This window comes from Arachis stenosperma, chromosome 6 (assembly GCF_014773155.1).
Source record: "Arachis stenosperma cultivar V10309 chromosome 6, arast.V10309.gnm1.PFL2, whole genome shotgun sequence".
Classification (NCBI taxonomy): Eukaryota; Viridiplantae; Streptophyta; class Magnoliopsida; order Fabales; family Fabaceae; genus Arachis; species Arachis stenosperma.
The window spans coordinates 15,201,535-15,224,254 of record NC_080382.1 but is presented as its reverse complement, the minus strand read 5'-3'; the positions used below and the strand labels follow the sequence as shown (position 1 = coordinate 15,224,254).

At 37.0% G+C, this 22,720-nt stretch overlaps 1 pseudogene; it reads right to left on the bottom strand.

Moving 5' to 3' along the window:
* Window positions 1–5,385: 5,385 nt before the first annotated feature.
* LOC130936285 (DExH-box ATP-dependent RNA helicase DExH12-like) lies at window positions 5,386–14,178 on the bottom strand (annotated as a pseudogene).
* Between the last annotated feature and the right edge of the window lie 8,542 nt (window positions 14,179–22,720).

Here is a 22,720-nt window from a genome sequence, read left to right as displayed (position 1 = left end):
TTTGCAAAAGGCCACGGAGAAGTGATACTGATAAGCTCTTCTGATGGAGCCACGTGGAAATTTGTATGCATTTGACATGGTTGACATTTTTTCACAAATTCTGTAGCATCTTTCTGCAAGGTCGGCCAATAGAATCCAGCTCGGATTACTTTCCTGGCTAGTGACCTTGCTCCGAGATGGTTTCCGCAGATTCCACTATGTACTTCCTCCAATACCTCGGTGGTTCTCGAGGTCGGTACGCACTTTAACAATGGTGTTGATATCCCCCTTCTGTAGAGGATATTTCTCACCAAGGTGTAGTGTTGTGCTTCCCTTCGGATCTTTTTAGCTTCTTTCTCCTCGTTAGGGAGGATGTCGAATTTCATGTATTCAACTAAGGGATTCATCCATCCGAGGTTTAAACCGCCTACCTCAAGTACTTCTTGTTTATCTTTATTATTGAGGGTTCCTGGAGTGTTTCTTGGATCAGGCTTCTGTTGTTCCCTCCTGGTTTGGTACTTGCTAACTTGGATAGGGCGTCTGCTCTGCTGTTCAGATCCCGAGTTATGTGTTTGACCTCGGTTTCTGCAAAGCGCCCAAGGCATTCCAAAGTTTTTTCCAAGTACCTCTTCATATTTGGGTCCTTTGCCTAATACTCTCCACTTATTTGGGAGGTCACCACTTGCGAGTCGCTGTATATCATCACCTTTGTAGCACCGACTTCTTCTGCTAGTTTTAGCCCAGCAATCAAGGCTTCATATTCTGCCTGATTATTTGAGGCTGGGAATTCAAATTTTAGAGAAACCTCTATCTGGGTTCCTCTTTCATCTACCAATATTATGCCTGCGCCGCTTCCCGTTTTGTTGGAGGATCCATCTACATAGAGTTCCCATGTAGTTGGTTTTTCCTCTTGATCCCCTGCGTATTCTGCAACGAAGTTGGCGAGGCATTGAGCTTTGATCGCTGTCCGAGTTTCATATCTTAAGTCGAACTCGGAAAGCTCTATTGCCCATTGGACCATTCTCCCTGCAACATCCGTCTTTTGGAGGATTTGCTTCATGGGTTGGTTCGTACGGACTCTTATTGTATGGGCCTGAAAGTAAGGCCGTAACCTTCGCGAGGCTACTACTAAGGAGTAAGCAAAATTTTCTAGTTTGTGGTACCTTAGTTCGGGGCCTTGTAGAACTTTACTGATGAAGTAGACTGGATGTTGTCCGACCTCGTCTTCTTTTATCAGGGCTGATGAGACAGCCTTGTTTGCTACGGATAAGTACAGGACGAGGTCTTTCCCAGGTACTAGTCGGGTTAGAATAGGAGGTTGGCTTAAAAACTTTTTGAACTCCTGGAATGCCTCCTCGCATTCAGGAGTCCATTCGAACTGGCATCCCTTTCTTAATAAGGAAAATAGTGGAAGGGATTTTAGTGCCGATCCTGCCAAGAATCTGGAGAGGGCTGCAAGTCGGCCGTTTAGCTGCTGGACTTCTCTCAAACAAGTCGGACTTTTCATTTCTAGGATGGCTCTACACTTGTCGGGATTGGCTTCGATCCCTCTTTGTGTTAGCATAAATCCTAGAAATTTCCCTGCTTCCACTGCGAAGGCACACTTTGCGGGATTTAGTCTCATCCCGTGCAGCCTTATGGTGTCAAAGACTTGAGAGAGGTCTGACAAGAGGTCGACTTCCTTCTTGGTCTTTACCAGCATATCATCGATGTATACTTCCATTAGACTCCCCAGATGAGGGAAAAACACTTTATTCATCAACCTTTGATATGTGGCCCCTGCATTCTTTAATCCGAATGGCATGACCACGTAGCAGAAATTAGCTCTGGGTGTGATGAATGATGTTTTCTCTTGGTCTGGCTCATACATTGGGATTTGATTATATCCCGAGTAAGCGTCCATAAATGATAAGTATTGGTACCCCGAGCTAGAGTCTACTAGGGTATAAATACTTGGCAAGGGATAAGGGTCCTTAGGACATGCCTTATTTAAGTCGGTGTAGTCGACACACATTCTCCATTTGCCATTCTGTTTTTTGACTAGCACTACATTGGCTAGCCATGTTGGGTACTTGACTTCTCTGATGAAGCCAGCTTCCAGGAGCGCCTGTACTTGTTCTTCCACTATTAGGGCTCGTTCTGGGCCGAGCTTGCGTCTTCTTTGTTGTACAGGTCGGGATCCTGGATAAACCGAGAGCTTGTGGGACATGAGCTCGGGGTCAATCCCAGGCATGTCAGAGGCCTTCCAGGCGAAGAGGTCGAAATTATCTCTTAGGAGCCTAGTCAACCCTAGTTTTAGAGTTTCCCCTAGGTTGGCTCCTATGTGAGTGTTATTCCCTTCCTCTTTACCGACCTGTATCTCCTCGGTTTTTCCTCCCGGTTGTGGTCGCAGCTCTTCTCTGGCCCTTGCGCCACCGAGCTCTATTGTGTTAACTTCTCTGCCCTTTCCCCTTAGGTTTAGGCTTTTATTGTAGCACTTCCTTGCCAACTTTTGATCTCCCCTTACCGTTGCTATTCCCGCTGAGGTCGGGAATTTCATGCAGAGGTGAGGAGTAGATACCACTGCTCCGAGTCGATTGAGGGTAGCTCTGCCGATTAGAGCATTATATGCTGACCCCACATCGATGACTATGAAGTCTATACTCAGAGTCTTTGATTTTTCCCCTTTTCCAAAAGTAGTGTGAAGGGGCAAAAATCCTAGTGGTTTTATTGGCGTGTCCCCTAATCCGTATAGGGTGTCGGGGTAAGCTCTTAATTCTTTCTCATCTAACCCTAGCTTGTCGAAGGCGGGCTTAAAAAGGATGTCCGCCGAGCTTCCTTGATCTACTAGGGTTCTGTGGAGATGGGCATTTGCTAGGATCATGGTTATCACTACTGGATCATCATGTCCAGGGATTATTCCTTGCCCATCTTCTTTCGTGAATGAAATGGTGGGGAGGTCGGGTGACTCTTCTCCGACCTGATAAACTCTTTTGAGGTGTCTTTTGCGAGAGGATTTGGTAAGTCCCCCTCCCGCGAACCCTCCTGAGATCATATGGATATGTCTCTCTGGTGTCTGCGGTGGTGGGTCTCTTCTATCCATGTCGTCTCGCTTTCTCTTTCCGTGACCGTCCGACCTTTCTATGAGATATCTATCAAGCCGACCTTCTCTAGCCAGCTTTTCTATCACATTTTTAAGGTCATAACAGTTGTTTGTGGAGTGACCATATATCTTATGGTACTCGCAGTAATCGTTGCGGCTTCCCCCTTTTTTATTTTTAATGGGTCTAGGGGGTGGCAATCTCTCAGTGTTACAAATCTCTCTGTATACGTCCACTATAGAGACTTTCAGAGGAGTATAAGAGTGATATTTTCTTGGCCTTTCGAGACCGAGTTCTTCCTTTTTCTTGGTTTCCCTTTCCCTCTCTTTTGTTGAGGGAGGGGGCCCAGGTCGCCAACTCAGGTCTCTTAGTTTGGCGTTTTCCTCCATGTTGATGTACTTTTCAGCTCTTTCCTGTACATCACTTAGAGAAACGGGATGTCTCTTGGATATGGACTGCGAGAAGGGACCTTCTCTGAGGCCATTGACTAATCCCATTATGACTGCCTCTGTGGGCAGGTCTTGAATCTCCAAACATGCTTTGTTGAACCTTTCCATGTAGGCTCGTAAAGATTCTCCGACCTCCTGTTTTATCCCCAGGAGGCTCGGTGCATGTTTCACTTTGTCTTTTTGGATTGAGAACCTCATCAAAAACTTCCTTGAGAGGTCTTCAAAACTAGTAATCGACCTCGGGGGGAGGCTATCGAACCACTTCATCGCTGCCTTCGACAGAGTGGTCGGGAAGGCTTTGCATCGTGTAGCGTCGGAAGCGTCAGCTAGGTACATCCGACTTTTGAAGTTGCTCAGGTGATGCTTCGGATCCGTGGTCCCGTCATAGAGGTCCATGTCAGGGCTTTTGAAGTTTCTCGGAACTTTAGCCCTCATGATGTCCTCGCTGAAGGGATCCTCCCCACCTAGGGGTGGTTCTTCTTGTTCGTCGCGGGAGTTGCGACTTTTGAGGGAGGATTCCAACTGTAAGAGCTTTCTTTCTAACTCTTTTCGTCGTTCCATCTCCTCTTTTAGGCTCTTTTCAGTTTCCTTTTGTCGTTCTCGCTCCTGCTCTAATTGTTCCAAGCGGCTGTGGACTAATCCCATGAGTTCAGTTACATGGGGTGGTCCTTCTTTTTCTGATTCGCGCCCTTCTGAGGAGTTTACCTTCGGATTCTTTATTCCGGAAGTGCCATCCCTGTGTTGATTATCGATTTCTTGGTGGAGGGTGAGGTCCACATCGTTGTTGCCTGTGTCCAGATTCTCTTGTTCAGAGTCTGTCTCCACATGTCCTTCTTCGTGGGATCTATCTGCCATCGTTGGATGATCTCTCAGGTTCCCCGGCAACGGCGCCAATGTTACGGTGGGTAACCGGAGATTAATAAGATGGATGGCTTTGGTTGGCCCAATCGTCCGCGGATGGTGGCTTCCGAGCTAGTTTGCACGTTGGAGCCTCTTTTCGACTTGTGCTCGTGAGTGAATGGGGGGTGGTACCTGCAAAGACACTCCGATGCCTAAGTTAGCAAGGGTGTGAGCAGGTCTAGAGAGTATTGGGCTTAGAGATACCTGAGGGGTGTCAGTGTATTTGTAGTGGTGAGCCAATAACCACCGTTGGAGTAGTGCCATATTTTTAGGGTGTTAACCGTCCCATTATCTTAGGGAGGTTAAGATATGGCTTGATTAAAGTAGTTAGAGAGATTTTAGGGGCAGTTACTCATTTGAATGAGTGCTTATCTGCCAACTATTCTCCGTCCCGACTTCTTGAGAGTAAGTCGGGTTTGACACCGACTTCTAAGTGTGAAGGTTGGTGTTTAGTAAGGCTCAATCCTCTGGACTAGGCCTTTTATTTGGACATAGGCATTTATTATTGGGCCAGGGTAGGAACAATCACCATCAAAGAATTCCTTGATACAAAATTGCACATTTTAAATTATAAAAAATACAAGAGAGAATTAATCGTATTTTTTCTCTGAAATTCTACAGAAAAAAAAAAGTTAATTATGTCATAATTCATTCTAAAAGGCTAATTTCTTTAGAGATAGATAAATATAGTGTATTACCCACTAATATAAATAGATTAAATATTTTCTATTAATGTGAAGATTAAAAATCTGAAAATCAAATTTTATGATAAAATTTTAAGCATACAAATTTAACCTTCAAAATTTTTATTTAAAAAAAATTCTTTAATTATCCACAATTTTATAATACACCATTGATATTCAAATGGCAACACATCTGTACAAACTAGAGTTAAAACTTGGAAGATTAACAGACACTCACACTAGCAGTTCTCCGAAACAACATGCATGTACAAAAATATAAGAGTTCACCGGCATTATAAAGATGGGGTAAAAATGGTCAAAAATGGAAATTCAGGTCTATCATTCTTTGGATGCAATAGCCCATAATTGACACCTTTCATCCCAAAGTTCAAAAATAATACTAAATAATCAATAAAGGGCTCAGGCGTCCAAATTTTAGCATCCTATCCAAACTTCATTTCCTAGTGTTGCAACTTGTTATGGCCTGCAAAATTGTGTTCCAATAAGCAAGGCTACATCTACTTCACTTCCTACTCCTGAGTCCTGAGAATGATAGTTACTCCTTTGCCAACCATTGTTTTATGCGTGTTCCTTAATCCAAAACAAAAAAAAAGTGAGCTTTCACTATTACTACAAATTCCCACCAAACCAACAAGTAAAGATTAATTAAAAAAAAAAAGTGTCACTATTACTACCAAAGCAGGGAAGCATTGTCATTCAAATTTGCAGCTTCACAAAACTGTTAAGGATATACAGATTTCACAAGGTTCAGAGCAAGCACGCAAAAGAATATTCAAATAAAAGGGTTCATTGCCTATTAAATATGCCATGACCCAATAATCAAATACTCACCTTCATTGTCAGGAAACATTGATCTTCTAAATTACCGCTCCAAATCGACAGTATTTTGACACGGTGGTAGTAATATTTTGTACATTCTCAAATAGACAGTTTAATTGCGAAACAGAGAGAGAGAAGCAGTTAGCCAGTTAATACTACTACTTGTAAAACACACGCATGGCATTAGATTATCGTAGAATTTCAACACTATGTGACACATCATGACTGCCACCAAAATTTAATTTAAATAATCCAAGTGACATCCACAAACCTAATTAATCAGAACCTATCAACAAAACAAAATAACACAGACATCAACTCCTGACATCTAGCAAGATATTGTTGAGAAGTGTTCTATAAAATAAGATGATCACATCAAACATTCAATTAGAAGTTTAACGTACGGCAAAGGGAAAAGAAATCTACCCCTTCATTCTCTGCTGCTATCAATCAGCAGCCCCTGCTTCTTTGACATCAACGGCAAAAGCATACTCCTGATCACAGCCCATGAATGAATCACACATGAAGTAAAGGGTATAGGATTTCTTTCCAGCATCAGCAGGAGCAGCAAACTCCAGTTTGGCTTTTAGCTTCCGCTGAAGCGAAACCCGTTTAATGGCAAGCAACAAGTTGTGTTTGGTGTCACCAACAACAAGCCACCATCCCTCCTCCTTGGATTTTGGATACCTGGGAGCATCAACAGGTCCTACTTCTGCCTGATCCCGTTCGAGAGTGACTTGTATTGTGACATCTTCCCCAGCCCGCATGTCACTGTCTATCACCTCATATGACAAATCAATATTGGGGAAACGATTACAAAATCTGGCAATATCAAACAACTGGGAATCTGGCATGCCCAACAACTCCCGCCTTTCATCATCGTCCATCTCTAATAAATCAAACACAGTTTCTATACTCTTCCCTGGGTTCTCCTGGCATTTCTTAGCCAGATCCTTAGTAAAGTGAGGAAGTTGTAATAGCATGGAGTCACGTTCCCACATTCCTTGAGTAACCATTTGACTAACTTCCATGGCAAGAAGAGCCAAGCTTAGCCAACCATTACTTGATATTACATCTACCATTGCCTGAAGCAATCTATTTGCAGAAAGAAGAACCTCCCTCTGGTCCTGTGCAAGATTTCCCACGACAATTTGCCTAGAGAAGTGGGACTGCAACAAAGCATTAGCTTTAACATGTGGGTCTGTGACTCGGGGGTTTTCAAAGGAAAACCTTTGGTGATTGATTAATCTGCGAACCACCTCTTCCTCCCCAGGTCGTATTGGAAGCTGAGCATACTCAGAAGCTGAAGACAGAACCTCCAAAAGACCCTTCATTTTTGTCTTTGAAGTCAAAGATGATGAAAACCGCTCAATTGTTGTGTAACTGATGTAATAATATGAAGCAATCATACCAAGATTGAGTGGAGAAAGATCCATGTCATCCTCGATCAGAATACACTTGCTCGCTTCCAAATCACTCAATGTATTTTCCACAAGCTCTGAAAGGTGATCAGAAAGATGTCTGTGACTAACTCCTTGTAGATTGTAATAGTTGGGATTTTGTGTGAGCCGCCTGTACATGAATGTCCATGTGAGATAATCTACAGCATCTTGCTTATTCTCAATAACCCCAGCAACAATTTCAGCATTCAAGTTATCATGCAAGAAGTGATGAAGGTGGCTCAACAGGGAAAGCTTCGTATAAAAATTTCTTGTAGTATTCTTTACGGGGTGCATGGCACAAGATGACACATTTCCCAGAATTATCTACCAAAGGCCGGCTGGCATGACCCATCATCTGCAGAAGATCAGTAACAGGGTAATCTGACTCTGCATTTTCACGCCCATCGTAATACTGTGTGCCCATCACAACTACCAAGTGAGCTGACAATGTCACTCCCCAACACATAGAACTACTCAAAACACACACCTGAATCCAGCCAGCTTCAAACAGTTGGGTCACAATATCATAATCCAGATTGTTTAAGCCCTCATGCAAGCATCCCACTCCTTCTTGTAAAGGTCCTTTCAACATTTCATCACTAATCTTGTCAAGAAAAGGTTTAAGCTCTTCTGGGGACCGCAATAAGAATGGCTTCCCTGCGCTGTCTGCAGCCGAGTATGTAATCAGATCCACAGCTGTCTGGTGCACATGCTTCCTTGTAGGCACAAATACAAGAGCAGGTTTAGCATTCTTGGCATGCTGAACAATTGCAGCGGAAGTTGGTTTCGTCATTGCTTGCATCCTTGCCTCAAAATTGGCAATGTCTACACCTTGAATGTGTATTTCCAAAGGTACAGGACGAACGCCCGGGGGGAAGTTGAAAAGACCATGGGAAGTAGCTCCAATCCATTCTCCTAGATCCTTGGCATTTGCAAGAGAGGTAGACAAAGCCACAATACGAATCTTGTTTTCAACCTGACTAGCAATATATCTCATCCTCGAAACAATGACTTCCAAAACAGGACCACCTTGACCTCCAATTAAGTGAAGTTCATCAATGATGAAAAGACTAACCTGCTGCACATGTTTCCTCTGTTTCCAGCGGCGGGATAAAGCATCCCACTTCTCTGGGGTGCTAATGATAATCTGACCTTTCTCAAGTAGCTTCAAGTCAGTTGCTGTTTCTCCAGTCAATTGAACCACCTTCAATTCAAGACCATCTTTACCAAATTTCTTCTCCCAATCATGATACCGTTCCTTGGCAAGAGCTTCAATAGGTGCAATATAAACACACGCATGACACTATCAGGCCCTTTCTGATGATTCCTCAAAATAGCGAATTCTGCACAGATGGTCTTACCACTTCCTGTTGGTGCAGCAACTAATACATTGTCATCAGAATTATACAGAACTGTGAATACTTGGGTCTGAATAGGATTGAAATGCTTGAAATCCGATAAAGTGCTTCATACTTTGGATTTCTCAATGCAGTCACAGGCAGTGGTTGCAGGTCCAAGAGTTCAGTTGGGGAGGGTACTTTTCAGGTAAGATAAGGTGCCTGAAGGAAACAGGTAGAACAGTCTGTGACCCAAGCCATCTATCTGAAACAACATGGATGAAGTATTGAGGAGGAAGAGGTTCGTAGATTGGAACTGTGAAATTCAGCGTATGATCCTCATCAATAAACTGCTTTTTCAGCATAAAATTCTCATGATGAAGGATATATTCACCATCATTGTCCTCAACAATCACCCAAAAGGGTTCAACATAACCATGAATTCTGTCATCCCATGCAAAATCTGGAGTTATTGTGAGTTCAACCCTCAGAACTGTCCGAGTAATAGGCTGCACATGAGCTGCAAGGTTCAGTTTGGAAATTGATGGATATATTTATGAAGCATCCTTCCCATCTTCGGAGCACGAATGAGTTCACCTATCTCTTGTGATGATAGGTCATAATACCTCTCCCAAGCCAAATCTTTCTTCTCCAACTTCATTAATACATCACCAGGGATAACATTGAACTGACGAAGAGGTGTTTGCACACTCCACATCCTCTTCGTCACCATCTTGCACAAGTTCAGAGCCTTTTCAGCCAACTGTGCCCATCCACGTTCAGTACAATCTCAAAAAGAGCCCGCAAAAGGCGTCCAGCATTCTGAAAGAACAATAATAAAAATCAGTACACTACTAGCAAATTACAAAAGTCAACAAGACTGTACCAAGTTATAAAATACAGGCATATTGGGAAAATTAAACATATTCTAATATCACAATTTCAATTTATTTGAAGTTCATATAAAATATTTTTTAGTTCATAATTTTGAAAACAATGACACGTAATATGATGCATAATAAAATTAAGTTCCTTTTTTATTTACTTAAAGATATTTCACGTTTAAATTATTTTTAAATTGATATTTACTTATTCTAAAAGTTTTAACAATTTGAAAATTGGCAAATCAAACGGATTTTCAATGTTTTCAAGCTTTTGAAGACAGAAAATATAGTCAAACCAAACATGTTTCCTAGAACTTGAAAATATGAAAATAAAATCTGTTTCAGAAAATGAAAACATGTTTTCTTATTTCTTTAACCAAATTGACCATTAATATCTCAATAGAATAGAACATAGTCTAACCTGAGTTATGAAAACCATATCAGATGTTAGTGAAAGCCCTTCAAGCTTTAACTTTGAAATGTGTGTTTGAAGCAAAACATTGATTTTCACACTTGGCTCTTCCAAACTCTCCTTGATGGGAATGGGAACACGGTCTAAAAGCTTTGCTAGCTCCATCTTCTCATCCTGCCTTACCATCACATACTTGAATTCTTCACTCAGTGAGAACAATCGGCATAGCTCTATGTCTCCCATTGTAGGCTTCAAATGCTCGTTATATGTGGAGATGGTTCCATGTTATGTAGTAGTAACTCGCAATGCGACCCAAGTCAGTGACCTGAAAATACCCACTCTTCCTGTCATACTTCACCAAATTATTTCTATCCAAGATGGCTGCAGCTGTGAATCTGCAAGATTTCAATCAGAGAGATTAAGATTAGCCATTAAACCAGTAAAAGACAGGAATGGGCAATACAAGAATACACATCCAAAACATCTGCATTAACATCACTCAAATTCGTCCACCATATTATCGAAAGAGAAAATCCCAATTCCAGGTAAAGGAAACCAGGTAATTTTTGGTGGTGAAAACAACAAATTTTTCCTCAAGTGAAAAATAGAATGGAAACCATGTGGCGTCTTTGTAATTAATTCTGGACGCACGAAATAAAAATACAAAGCATTTTCTGAAACTAAACAAACCTTAAGTTTCTCAGCTTATAATGAACTAGTAACCACTTTAAACAATTCTACACAAACCATGACTGAAGAGACATTCCATACATTCACACACAAAAAACAGATAAACAGTTAATGGAAAGAAAAAGAAAACCCATAATTAATAAACCAGTGTTGGGTTAAAAGATAAAAATAACTAAATAAAACAAACCAAATAAAGGCAAAGAAATCAGTTTGGTTCAGGTAAATGATGCATAACGACACAATGAAAGCATATATTGCAGTGCAACATCAAGTTTTTCTTGGCCGATGAAGATCTAGTACCCATTAAATAATTCTACAGAAACCATGACACTGACAAGCATAAACACGACTACAAAGCCGATCCATATATATGTTGCACGCGAACGCCCACACAAACAAATGAAAAGGGAAGGGGAAAAGGTTTTAATGAATAAACAGAAAAAGAAAGTGTCAAGTAAAAACTTATAAAACAAAACCAACTAATGACAGACATCTTTTTGGTTCATGTAATAATGCATTATGATACAATTAAAACTTATATTGCAGTGATACTTACCAAATCAGCTCTTCTTTCCTCCAATGTTATATCTCTTGTCAGCACATCAGGTTCTAAACCATAAAGTGAAGGATTACGCCTCATGCGGACATACAAGTAAGTCTGTGCAAGCCAATCACAGGCTTCTCTAGCGTTTTGGACAGTACCAAGAACAATTTCTGCATTCAGCTGATCAGCCAACTTGGACACAAACTGGCTCTCAATAGGAAGTTGCTGATTCATAAGTGATAGGTAATACTGCAACTCACTATGGCTAGTAACAATTATTCCTTCACCATAAGAGTCGTACTGGGGCCTTCCAGCACGACCCAGCATCTGCATCACATCAAGAGGGCTCAGTTCAGTCCATGCTCCCTTCTCCGGACTGTAAATCTGTGTTCCCTTAATTATCACCGTGTGAGCGGGAAGATTCACACCCCAGGCAAGGGTTGCAGTGGATACCAAAACTTGCACATGCCCATCAGCAAAGAGATCCTCAACAAGCTGACGATCTGTCCTGTTCAAACCGGCATGATGAATTGCAAAACCATATGGCAGAAGATCCTTAAGATCATTGCTCTTCACAAGGTCAGTAGAGTATGAAGAATCTCCCGACTGCACTATCTTCTTTAAGGAATCTACCAAGGGTATCTTTTGCAAGAGCAGTATCTCTGATGGCTTTAGCTGTTTTAGCAGTTTCTATCCTTGAATGTACAAATATAAGAACTTGATGTTTCCTGCCACAGCCATAACTTCTCATAGCAAATATCATTCATCAACTGGAACCTGAAGTGGCTTCTTTACTGTGATTCCAACATACTGTTGAGAAAGGGGAACAGGCCTATAACTATTATCAAAATAGAACAACCCTTCTCCAGTTCAACTCGTAAAATACTGCCACATCTTCATAATTAGGGAGAGTAGCAGACAAACCCACCAACCGAATATGCTCTGGTTGCAATCTGCCTTTGTGTTCTAGCAACAATGCTTTCAAGAACAGGACCTCTATTATCATGAAGAAGATGGATCTCATCAATGATAACTAGTTTCACAAGCTGTGTGTAAGTACGATCTCCAGACTTCCGAGTGATAATATCCCACTTCTCAGGTGTTGTCACAAATTTGAGTCTCCTCTATCTGTTGTCGGGTTAGTGATTGATCTCCACTGATCCCTAACTTTAACATCATAACTCTGCAGCCGATTTGGATAAATTCCAACAACCTCAGCTACAAGGGCTTTCATAGGTGCAATAAACAATTTTGTATGCACTATGATCACCATCATCTGGATTTCTAGGCAGGGCAATCTGGTGGAGAATTGTGAGGACGCCACATTAGTTTTACAGCCCCAGTTGGAGCACAAAGAAGAAGATTGTCAGGTGTGAAAAGAGCAGTCTCGTAAACCTGGCTCTGAACCCTATTCAACTGTGTCATTCCTTTAAAGGTGGTTGTGCCCAGTCCGGCATAGAAGATATCTTAACAAGCTTCTCATTCTCCTTAAGTGGTTTAGCCTTCAAAGCCGGCACATGAATTTCTTCATAACCCTTGCTGAGATGCCTATAGGACCCATCTGGAAGGTCACACTTCTTTTTTGCCATAAACAAACCACCTTGTGCAAAAGCAAGGTTATCTAGATCAAGCATCTGACGCTGACCTTTCAACCATCCACTCTGCATCTCTATCAGCAAGCCCTCCTGCTCCTCTCCGTGTCCCTGTCCCCATCACCGCCGGTATCGTCCCTCAACCGACGTGCCTCTTCCCTTATACTTCTCCAAGTTCTTCTGCCTCTCCTTCGCAGAGGCCCTTGTTGCATGCAACTGCTCCAAAATAGGCTGCAAATCTGTCCCCTTCATTTCCTCCTCAATCTTCTCTCTTTCCTCGTGGTCCTGTGCCCTTGCCAACTTGGTACACCACACTATCTTCAACCTGTTCCTTAAAAGGAACTTAATGAGACTGAACTTATCAAACTCAAGATGATCAACAGCTTGTTCTCAACTTCTCTGTCATCACCTTCAGCCAGAATCTTTAGAACCTCTTCGGCGAGTTTCTGGCACTGCTGTGGATCAATCTGCTGCTCAAACGCCTGTGAAATCTTCCTCTGCAGCCAATAAGCATCTATATCCTGTACATTGAGACTCATTCCCTCATTTGCATCCTCCATATCTTCATCGTCAATACCACCACCCATTTGCATACCACCTGTTCCATTAGGTTCGGCAACATCATCCTCGTCCTCTTCCTCCTGCTGCACCTGATCAAGATCACTCTCATCATCATCATCCTCGTTCTCCTCAAATTCCACTGCCACACCAACATCATCAAGGCATCATCTCCATCCATAGCCGCCAGGTACCATTAACAGCATCAGACCCCTCCTGAAAGTCTGTAATAAGCTTCCCAATAGAAACCAGCTGGTCAAACACTTGATTAGGAATAGGATTCAAAAGCTTCTCAATTTCCTTCTTCTTGTCCGGATTCTTACAGCATCATTCTTGAGCACTGCAAGAATCTCATCAGCCGCGCCGCTAACAATGCTGAGAGGCTGCCCGCCAAGCTGATGTTGAATGACACTCAGCATGGCTCATAGGCAGCCCTAGTCTCTTTGGTCTTGGGCTGATACACGCCTTCCTCAGTGGCAGTGAGGACACTCTCTTCCAGGAGGCGCCGGCGCTTGCCCTGTCGAGACAGGGGCTCGGTCAAAGGGTCACGCTCCTTTCTTCTTCTGGTTAGCCTTCTGAAGTTTCTCATCCAGCTCAGCGGGCCTGCCACGGTAGGCCCGGTCGCCAAAGCTCCTTGGGTCGATCTTCCCCACAGTGACTCGGGTCACCAGTGGGTTCGTGGGTTTCGCGGGGAGTGAGTCGGTGGTGAGGACCAAGCTCGAGTTGGCACGGTACTCGTACTGCTTGAACCGTGCGTGTGCCTCAGCACCACCACCAAGGTGCGACATTTTTCTTACTCTCTTCAAATCCAAGTTAAAAGAAGGACAAAACCCCTAACCCTGCAAAATCAAACTGAAAGCAAAAATGGATCAGAAAAGTATTGGATACAACCAATTGAAACAAAACCAGCAACATAAGAAAGACAATAAGATTGAAGCAATCGAAAGAAGAAAAAGTAATAATAAATGTGTCCGACCATGGAAACGGTAGCCTTGTTGGAGAGACGAAATAGGAGCAATGCTGGAGAAAGAATGGCCGCCGTTCGGATGTTCCTGAGAGAGAGACTGAGGGACTTTGGAAGATTTAGAGATTTGGAGTAGGGTATGGCAGGTAAGTGAACTGAGAATGGGTGGTGCGGTAGAACAATCACGAAGAAGATGGAGGTTTATTTAATGGCACGATGCATGGTATGTTGAAACTTGGAACCCACGACAAGTAAGTAAAAAAATCTTCTAAAGTGTGAGAAAAAAAAGATTAGACGAATTGAGAATTTTTTGATAATATCTTTTATTTTTTAGTAAAAGTTTTTGTATTATATAAATTTAATCCATTCCAATTAAAAAAATATATCTACTCAAGTAAAAACATAAATCTTTATCTTTATCTTTATAGTAATACAAATGGGAAGCTCATATAGTGAGGTGGCACTCATACGTTAAGTTTGAAAATTTATTTGCTTAGGTGTAGCCACTAGAAATTTTTAGAATTATATTTGTTATGGTTGCAAAAGATATTTTATATTTAAATTTCATTAACTTATCAACATTTAATTTAAGTATAATTTAAATTTAAAAAACAAATTTAAATTTGACTATATAAAAAACAAACAAACTCAGTGAATTTTTAAATTTAAAAAAATTAATAAATAAGATGAATAATTAAAAATGATCTATGTAAAACAAATTGAAATTATCTTTTTTTTTTATTTTTTTCAGTTAAATTATCTTGAATAGTTTCTCTTTCATATTTATTCTTGGTCCTACCTATGAAATCAATGGTGAGAGATCACACTTTACTCTCTAAAGTGAAATTCAAACATTAGAGGATCCAAATCCGTACTAAATAATAGAGATGTTGTATTATGTATATCTAATTCGTACTTTTATTGTTGACTCATAGCTAGAGTTTTCTAATTTGGCCAAACCATCTCAATTGAGTATGGTAATGGAGAATTTCCAAAACTCGGTAGTATCTATAACCTTATCACTCGTATACGTACACACACAATTTTAAAAAGAGTAATTACTTGTACTAAGTAAGGGAGGTGTGGTGTTATACATCTCTAATTTGTACTTTTATAGTTGGCTCATAGCTAAGATTTTGTGAAACCTAATTGACTTTGAATTGAATTTAAAATAAAAATCCTAGCAACTAACTAAAAGATGATATAATATAAACAAAATTATTATTATTACATGAAAACTAATTGAATAATTATAATTATTATCGTTATTAGCTTAGGAATAAATTTGAATTAATTCGAGTTGATTCGTACAATAATTACGTAAATTTATTAGCTTAATAATAAATTTGAATCACAATAAATTTAAATTAGTTTTTTCAAAAATTTTAATTTATGAGCAAATAACTTAAAATTAAAAATTACAACTTAAGCAAATAATAATAATTTATAATTTAAAAGAGTAATATGCAAATAGTTTAAATTTTAAAAAGTAACTACCTAAACAAAACAACTTAAAATTTAAAAAATAATTACCTAAACAAAATAACTTAAATTTAAAAAGTAGCAACTTAAACAAATAATAAATTATGAACAAAACAGTAATATGCAAATAACTTAAAATTAAAAAGCAACAACCTAAGTTATGTTCATTTTCTGTTTATTCGGTATTTTTGTATTATCTTAGCTATTATTTTTCCTTCGCCTTATTCCTATTAAGTTTGTAAGAGGGATAGGAAACTATGATATGTATGTTTGTAAACTAGTGTTTTATATATATATATATATATTAAGGTATTGTATTTGGTTTGTATGTACGTGTATGTTTATGTTTTCAACGAAAAAGCGATTTCTAAAGGTTATGCGATTTTAAGTTTTAAACAGGCTCATATTTTAGTATTAAATATGTGTAGAGTTGTCGTAATGCCCAAGCTATCAGAGTGGCGCAGCCGGAAGCGTGACATTCGAATAGTGAGGGTGTTACATGTGTAATTCGAATCAAGTTGATTCGAATTAGTGGTTGTATGCGTGTGTGTAATTCGAATCATATTGATTCGAATTACATTGAGCAATGAGTTCAAATTACCCTAATTCGAACTATATATAAATGTGTCTTGGTTGATTCATGAACCAGTGTTTCAATTGGCTAATTGGTGTAATTTTTTACACTCGTTGGTTTATCAGGGTGAATTGCCCTATCAACACAGACAAATTGCACTACATCTCTTTACCTAAGCATCTATATAAGAAGATATATATTAAAAGTCTGTATTAATATGAGAGTGCCGAGGATAAATTTGCTAACCTTGTTTTCTCCTTGCTTCAGTTTTTGCAAAGAATTTTCTCCATTCAACCGTTAAAACAAAACTTAGCTTATCGTCTTCTTCCTCGTCATGTAGCTCCACATGCTCCAGCTCTTGTGAACTTCTCATACGAACAAAAAAGCATAAGCATAAGATCACCTTTCAAAGATAATGTAATCACAGGCTTATTTATTTTGTGCGACATTGTATTGATTCATGCTTTATTTATAATAAAAAAAAATTTTATAAGACTGACCTTTTATCCAAGAATAATTAGAACATGAATCAATATACTATATTAGTATTTGTAGAAATTAAAAAAGCATGAAGCACTAATAGGAGTTAGAATGAACAATTCACGAAGCCAAATTACCACAAAAACGGATCTTCTAATTGTTACCTCTTCCCACTTCACTCTGTCTCTCCTCTACTACCCAATTTCTTACCTTACTCTCTCTCATTCTGGCATTAATGTCCCTTCTTTTGTGTCTTAAACTCCGCAACAAACTATATGCTCCATCGAAAACTGTTTGTAATTCAAATAGAGAGAGAAGAAAATCCTAATAGAGAAAGAGAGAGAGTAACCTTAAAATGAAGAAATTTGCGCTTCCAAGAGAGAAATCTGTGCGTTCAGAGTGATTAACAAGAAGCAGAAACAACTAAAGAATAAGATAATGGGTTATCAATGATTAATAACTAGAAGAAGCATAAAATTGAATCAGAAAATATCAAAGCAAAACACAATTAGCTTACCAGGGACAGGAACAAATGCATATAGTTTTGCTAAGCCGTGCTTCCTTGCAGATTTTTGTTTTGCACGAAGAGGGTTTTTTCGCTGCAACTGGGGTTTTGGGAGCAGAGCTAGGTTTTGGAAGCATGAAAAATTGAGGTAATGGATGGCGGATAGTAGTAGGTAGTGGAGCTAGCGAGAAGTGTGAACGAAAGGGGAATTAGGCGGTTTAAGCAGGATATGGCGCAAATTTCATAAACTGCTGTGGAGCGAACATGATGGCTGCTGTGGGTTTGTGCTTCAGAGGCAGTTGATTAATACCGCTGGTAGGTGAAATTAGGCACAGCAGCCACGGTGGTTCTAATTCACCGCTTCCCTAAAATGGCCACTGGAATTAGGTTTTGTTGTAGTGATAGTAGGTGGTTGATTTTACAAATTTTCTATAATTACAAGGTCAACTTGTTACTTAAGTTGAAACTGCCATGCAAAATCCTAGAACATTGAAGAATGTTTGTTTGTGGATAAGAATCTTTGTAAAATAGGGATCTAGATATTCGTATGTAGTGTGCATGTATGATCCATTTATGGAGCTGTTGTATCAATTGTTGCCATACAAGTGAGATAGATCACCTTAAGGGTGTTCGTGAGTTTGGAAATTGATCAATAATCCAAGCTGTCAATTAAAATGGTCTAGGGAGATCGTATGTGTATACCATGATGTCAGTTTGAATAATTTATTTATCTTGAAGGTGCCAATTTCAAATTGGTTGGATTTAAAACTGCAGATTTGGCTATTGTCTTTTCCCTGGAGTCAGCATTGCTTTCTTGATGTAGCATAGACAACATATTCACTCTCATCCACTGAAGAGAGGTGGCAGGCATTAGAACCTCGAATTGCAGGATGTTTAATGGTTGGTAAGATTGCGTCAAGACTTTAAAAATCATGATTTAGTAAGACTGTTGTGCTAGCCTTGGTGTTCAAATAGAGCTGTTGTGTGATTTGCATGAGATCGAAAGAAAGAGTAATTCTTGGTGAAGTTATGACGTCTAATGTTTATAACTGTGTTGAGTTATACTCTGGTGTGTCTATTTAATTCTATAATGGAAATACTAAATTAAACAACTCATGCGTTGTGCTATGCTGTTCATTGAGGTCTGGGAAATTGCTATTGTAGTTGTCATGTGATCAGAGATGAGTTGAAGTATATTGTGTTATTGTACCTAACATATCTTTGACCTAATGATTCACTTGGTTGAAAGGACTAAATATTAGATTGAGTTTTGAGTGTTGTAAGTACGAAAATTTAGAATAATCGTGTTGATCCTATATGGCAATTTAATTTGTTTTGAATGTTGAATGTTCTAATGTGATTCTCTTAATCTACTTAATGCTCAGTATCCATTAAAATTTGCACTTCATTCTCTTCTATAGGTGTCTCTTCTGTATGCTATTTTAGATCAATTTTATTATAACATGATAGTATGTTAGGTGTCATTACTCAATTATGATTATATAGTCTCTTCTAATGTTGGTTATTTTTAGCTAGTTACTGGTAATAATACATTCATATTTAGTGCATTTTGATTTTTTCTTTTGGCACTGTCAGGCTTCCCCTTCTTTCACAAGTGAGATCTTTTTTCTAATATAACTGATAATATCAATCCTATGGTGTGATTTTATGCATTTTATAAATTTTGATATAAAAACGGTGCAAAGCAAATTAAAGGGAGAGAGTGGGAAAGTTGTATTTTAGTTTTCTATTTTTCATTCAAGTTATTATTAAATTTCACTTCTCTTTTTAAAATGATACTTTTCTATTTTATTTATAAAATATACATTCATAATTTTTAAAAATTCTCTTCTTTAACCTATTTTAAATTTTGTGTTCATTAATATTAACTTTACATATTTTTCAAGAAAAAAATAAATTATTTTTTATAAAAATATTCTTTAACAAAAATTTTGTGATTAAATTTTGTTTACCAAAATACTCTTTAACAAATTCTTTTCTATTGATTAAATTGTATTTTTACCAAAATATCCTTCCAAAAACTTTTAATGATTAAATTATTTTTTTCTAAGATATCTTTTAATAATTTTTTAATTGTTAAATTATAATTTTATCACAGTTTTCGTTAACAATTATTTTTATATTTTTTATTAAAATTAAATTAATAAATTAAAAATTTTTAAAAATGTTTTTTATGATTAATAAAATTAAGGGGAAAGGACAGATAGATCTTTGACTTTTTTTAATTTTTTATAAATATATCTTTCACAAAATTTAAATACAAAAAAGTCTCTTAATTTAACAAACGAAGGACAATTTAATCTTTTCGTCTATTTGCCTCTCATACACCAAACAGAACTGGCTGACGTGGTTGAAACGGTGTCCAAGTGTCCGTTATATGTCACGCCGGAAGGAGAATAAAGTTCGAAGGACAAATAAGTTCTTGACGTCATTTTGCAAATAAAGTTCGAAGGATGAATAGGTCATTGAGAATTTAGTTCATTATGTTTCTATATGTATCATATATTACTATCTAATTGAAATATACTTATATTATGTATCATATATTACTATCTAATTTAATAATTAAATGTGTCACATGACACTCTTATTAAAATTGAGAGAGAATTTTTTTTTTCAAAATTAATAAACTCCCTTCCTAAATTCGTTCATCTACCTCTCTCCATTTTTCTATTTTTCTCTACTATTTTTACTCTATATATAATTATATTTTATATTAGTAATTTGACAAATCAAAATATGTCATCCGATATTTTTTTACAATTAAAATATTTTAAATGTAAAAGTATATACGTTAAATTATTTTAAATTTTAGATAACGAATGTTAAAATTAATTTAATAAAAAATTAGACTTTTTCATATAAAAATAATAACTAAAAATCTTATCATTTAATTTTTTATCTACAGATATCTTGGTCTTCTTGAAGACTTTTGTCAACTTACGACTTTTTTTGTAAAAGTTGTTTGATTGTATAAATCTTTTGTGTCATACATAATTTATACTGTTAGAACAAAGTGAACTATAATTTTAAAATACTAGTTCTAACATAAATGCACTAATCCTAACTTAATACATGAATGATGTACAAGTGAACTAATGCTAACTTGATGCATAAATGAACTGATGCTAACTAATGAACTAAATTCTCAAGAACCTGTTTGTCCTTTGAACTTTATTTGCAAAACAACGTTAAGGACTTATTTGTCCTTCAAACTTTATTTCTCTTCCAATGTGGCACCGTAACGAACACATGGACACCTAAATTCTCAAGGACCTATTTGTCATTTGAATTTTATTTGCAAAACAACGTTAAGGACTTATTTGTCTTTCGAACTTTATTTCTCTTCCAATGTGGTATCGTAAGGGACACATGGACACCGTTTTAACTACGTCAGCCAATTCTGTTTGGTGTATGAGAAGCAAATAGACGGAATGATTAAATTGTCCTCCGTTTATTAAAGTTAAAGATTTTTTTGTATTTAAATTTTTTTAGGGATGTATTTGTTAAAAATTAAAAAAGTCAGAGACCTATCTATTCTTTTTCCTGAAATTAAATATACGTTAATAAGTTTATAAGTTTTGATATGATAGTTTTATAAATTATTAGGGAGAATGACAAAATTGTATTTTAGATTTCTATTCTTCATTCAAATTATTATTAAATTCAAAATTGTAACCCATTATCCATTTTTCCTCTTTTTATTATGTTTTAGTTTATAATGCTACACCTTAATTCTCTCTCTCATTTTAAGCGCGAAATTATTCTAGGGCTCTCTCGTTTGAAGCATTCCTTTTTCGGCTGTGATTGCAACTCGTCTTTCTCGTTAGAGTTTTGGATGAACTTCTCTCTTAAGGTCTTTCTCCTAATTTTATAGACGACGTGGATGATAATGGTCACACTCCTGTCGATTTTGGCCTTGAATTGTGGGCACTTGCCACTATATTTGGGCGGAGATTATTGTGTTTTCATATCCCTGTCCCCATCCGCTTCCATTTACTTTTAAATGAATTAATGTAAAATTCGCGTTTCGCGTGAGCCATGTACATTATCTACTTTATTATATTTATAAATTATTTACTTACAAAAAGAGAAATTTTTAATTTTGATATTGGATTTATAATAGTGTTTTTTAATAACATGTAAATTTTGTATGTCTTCTTCATATAGAGATCACGAATCAAAAGGTTCGATTTGTAAATTTAATTTTTTAAAATATTTAAAATGCAAAATTTATCTTTCGATTTGTAAATTTTAATTTTTTTTATTTTTAAATTAACAAATCAAATCTTCCGATTTGTAACTATCTCCATATTAAATTAAAATATATTACTCCTCCATAACTGAGAATAATACAACAATAATTTTTATATAAAAAAATTAGCCACAAAAAGATTATTACATATTTGTAAAAAAAATTAATTTACTTAATATATAAATATACTATTTAGTTATTTTTTTTGTTATATTAATATTCAATCTGATTACTTAATAATTTTTTGTAGTAACTCCTAATTTAAGATAGATAATACATACTTACTTGATATTTTAAAGAAAAGAGCATATATTTTAACAAATATTATTAGTTAAATTTAAATTATACTTTCTTACAAAGCAATTACCTAAAATGCTTCACAACTTTCATATAAAAAATTTACAAATTTAATAAATATCAATGTTTATATATAAAAGTATATTAATTAAAATAGCAAAATAGCAATAAAATCTTTTTAAAAAATTTAAGACAATTTCTTACTACACGCTATTTAATCTTTTTAAAATATAGAATGCATTGAGTGATTTTTTGTATAATATTCATAAGAGGTTGAAAATTATAAATGCCCCTTTTTATAACAAAAAATCGTAAAATTTAATATTCTACACTAAATTCATCTTATTTTACAAACTAATATAACCAATCCATTTTATATGTATAAAATGCCAATATTAATATTTGATACAAAATGAATGAGGTCTCAAATAGAAAAAAAACTTGAAAAGAGTTGAGTTTAAATACAAATCATTATAATTGCATTTTATTGGTTGACCATACAAAGATAATTAATGCATTTATTCACCAAGATATTCAAGAAAAGAAAAAAAAAAGACATGATCCAAATAGCTTTTACAATTATTTCACAAAAAAAAAAAATAATTGAGAAAAAATAGTAAACTAAGTGTCATTTTTTTTTTGTCTAATAAATTTCAATAAGCATTAATTTCTCTGTTCAGATTAAGTTTCAATTCTTATTTATAAATTTCTTACTTTCATTCCTACCAAGTGTAACTTAAAGGAATCAAGCA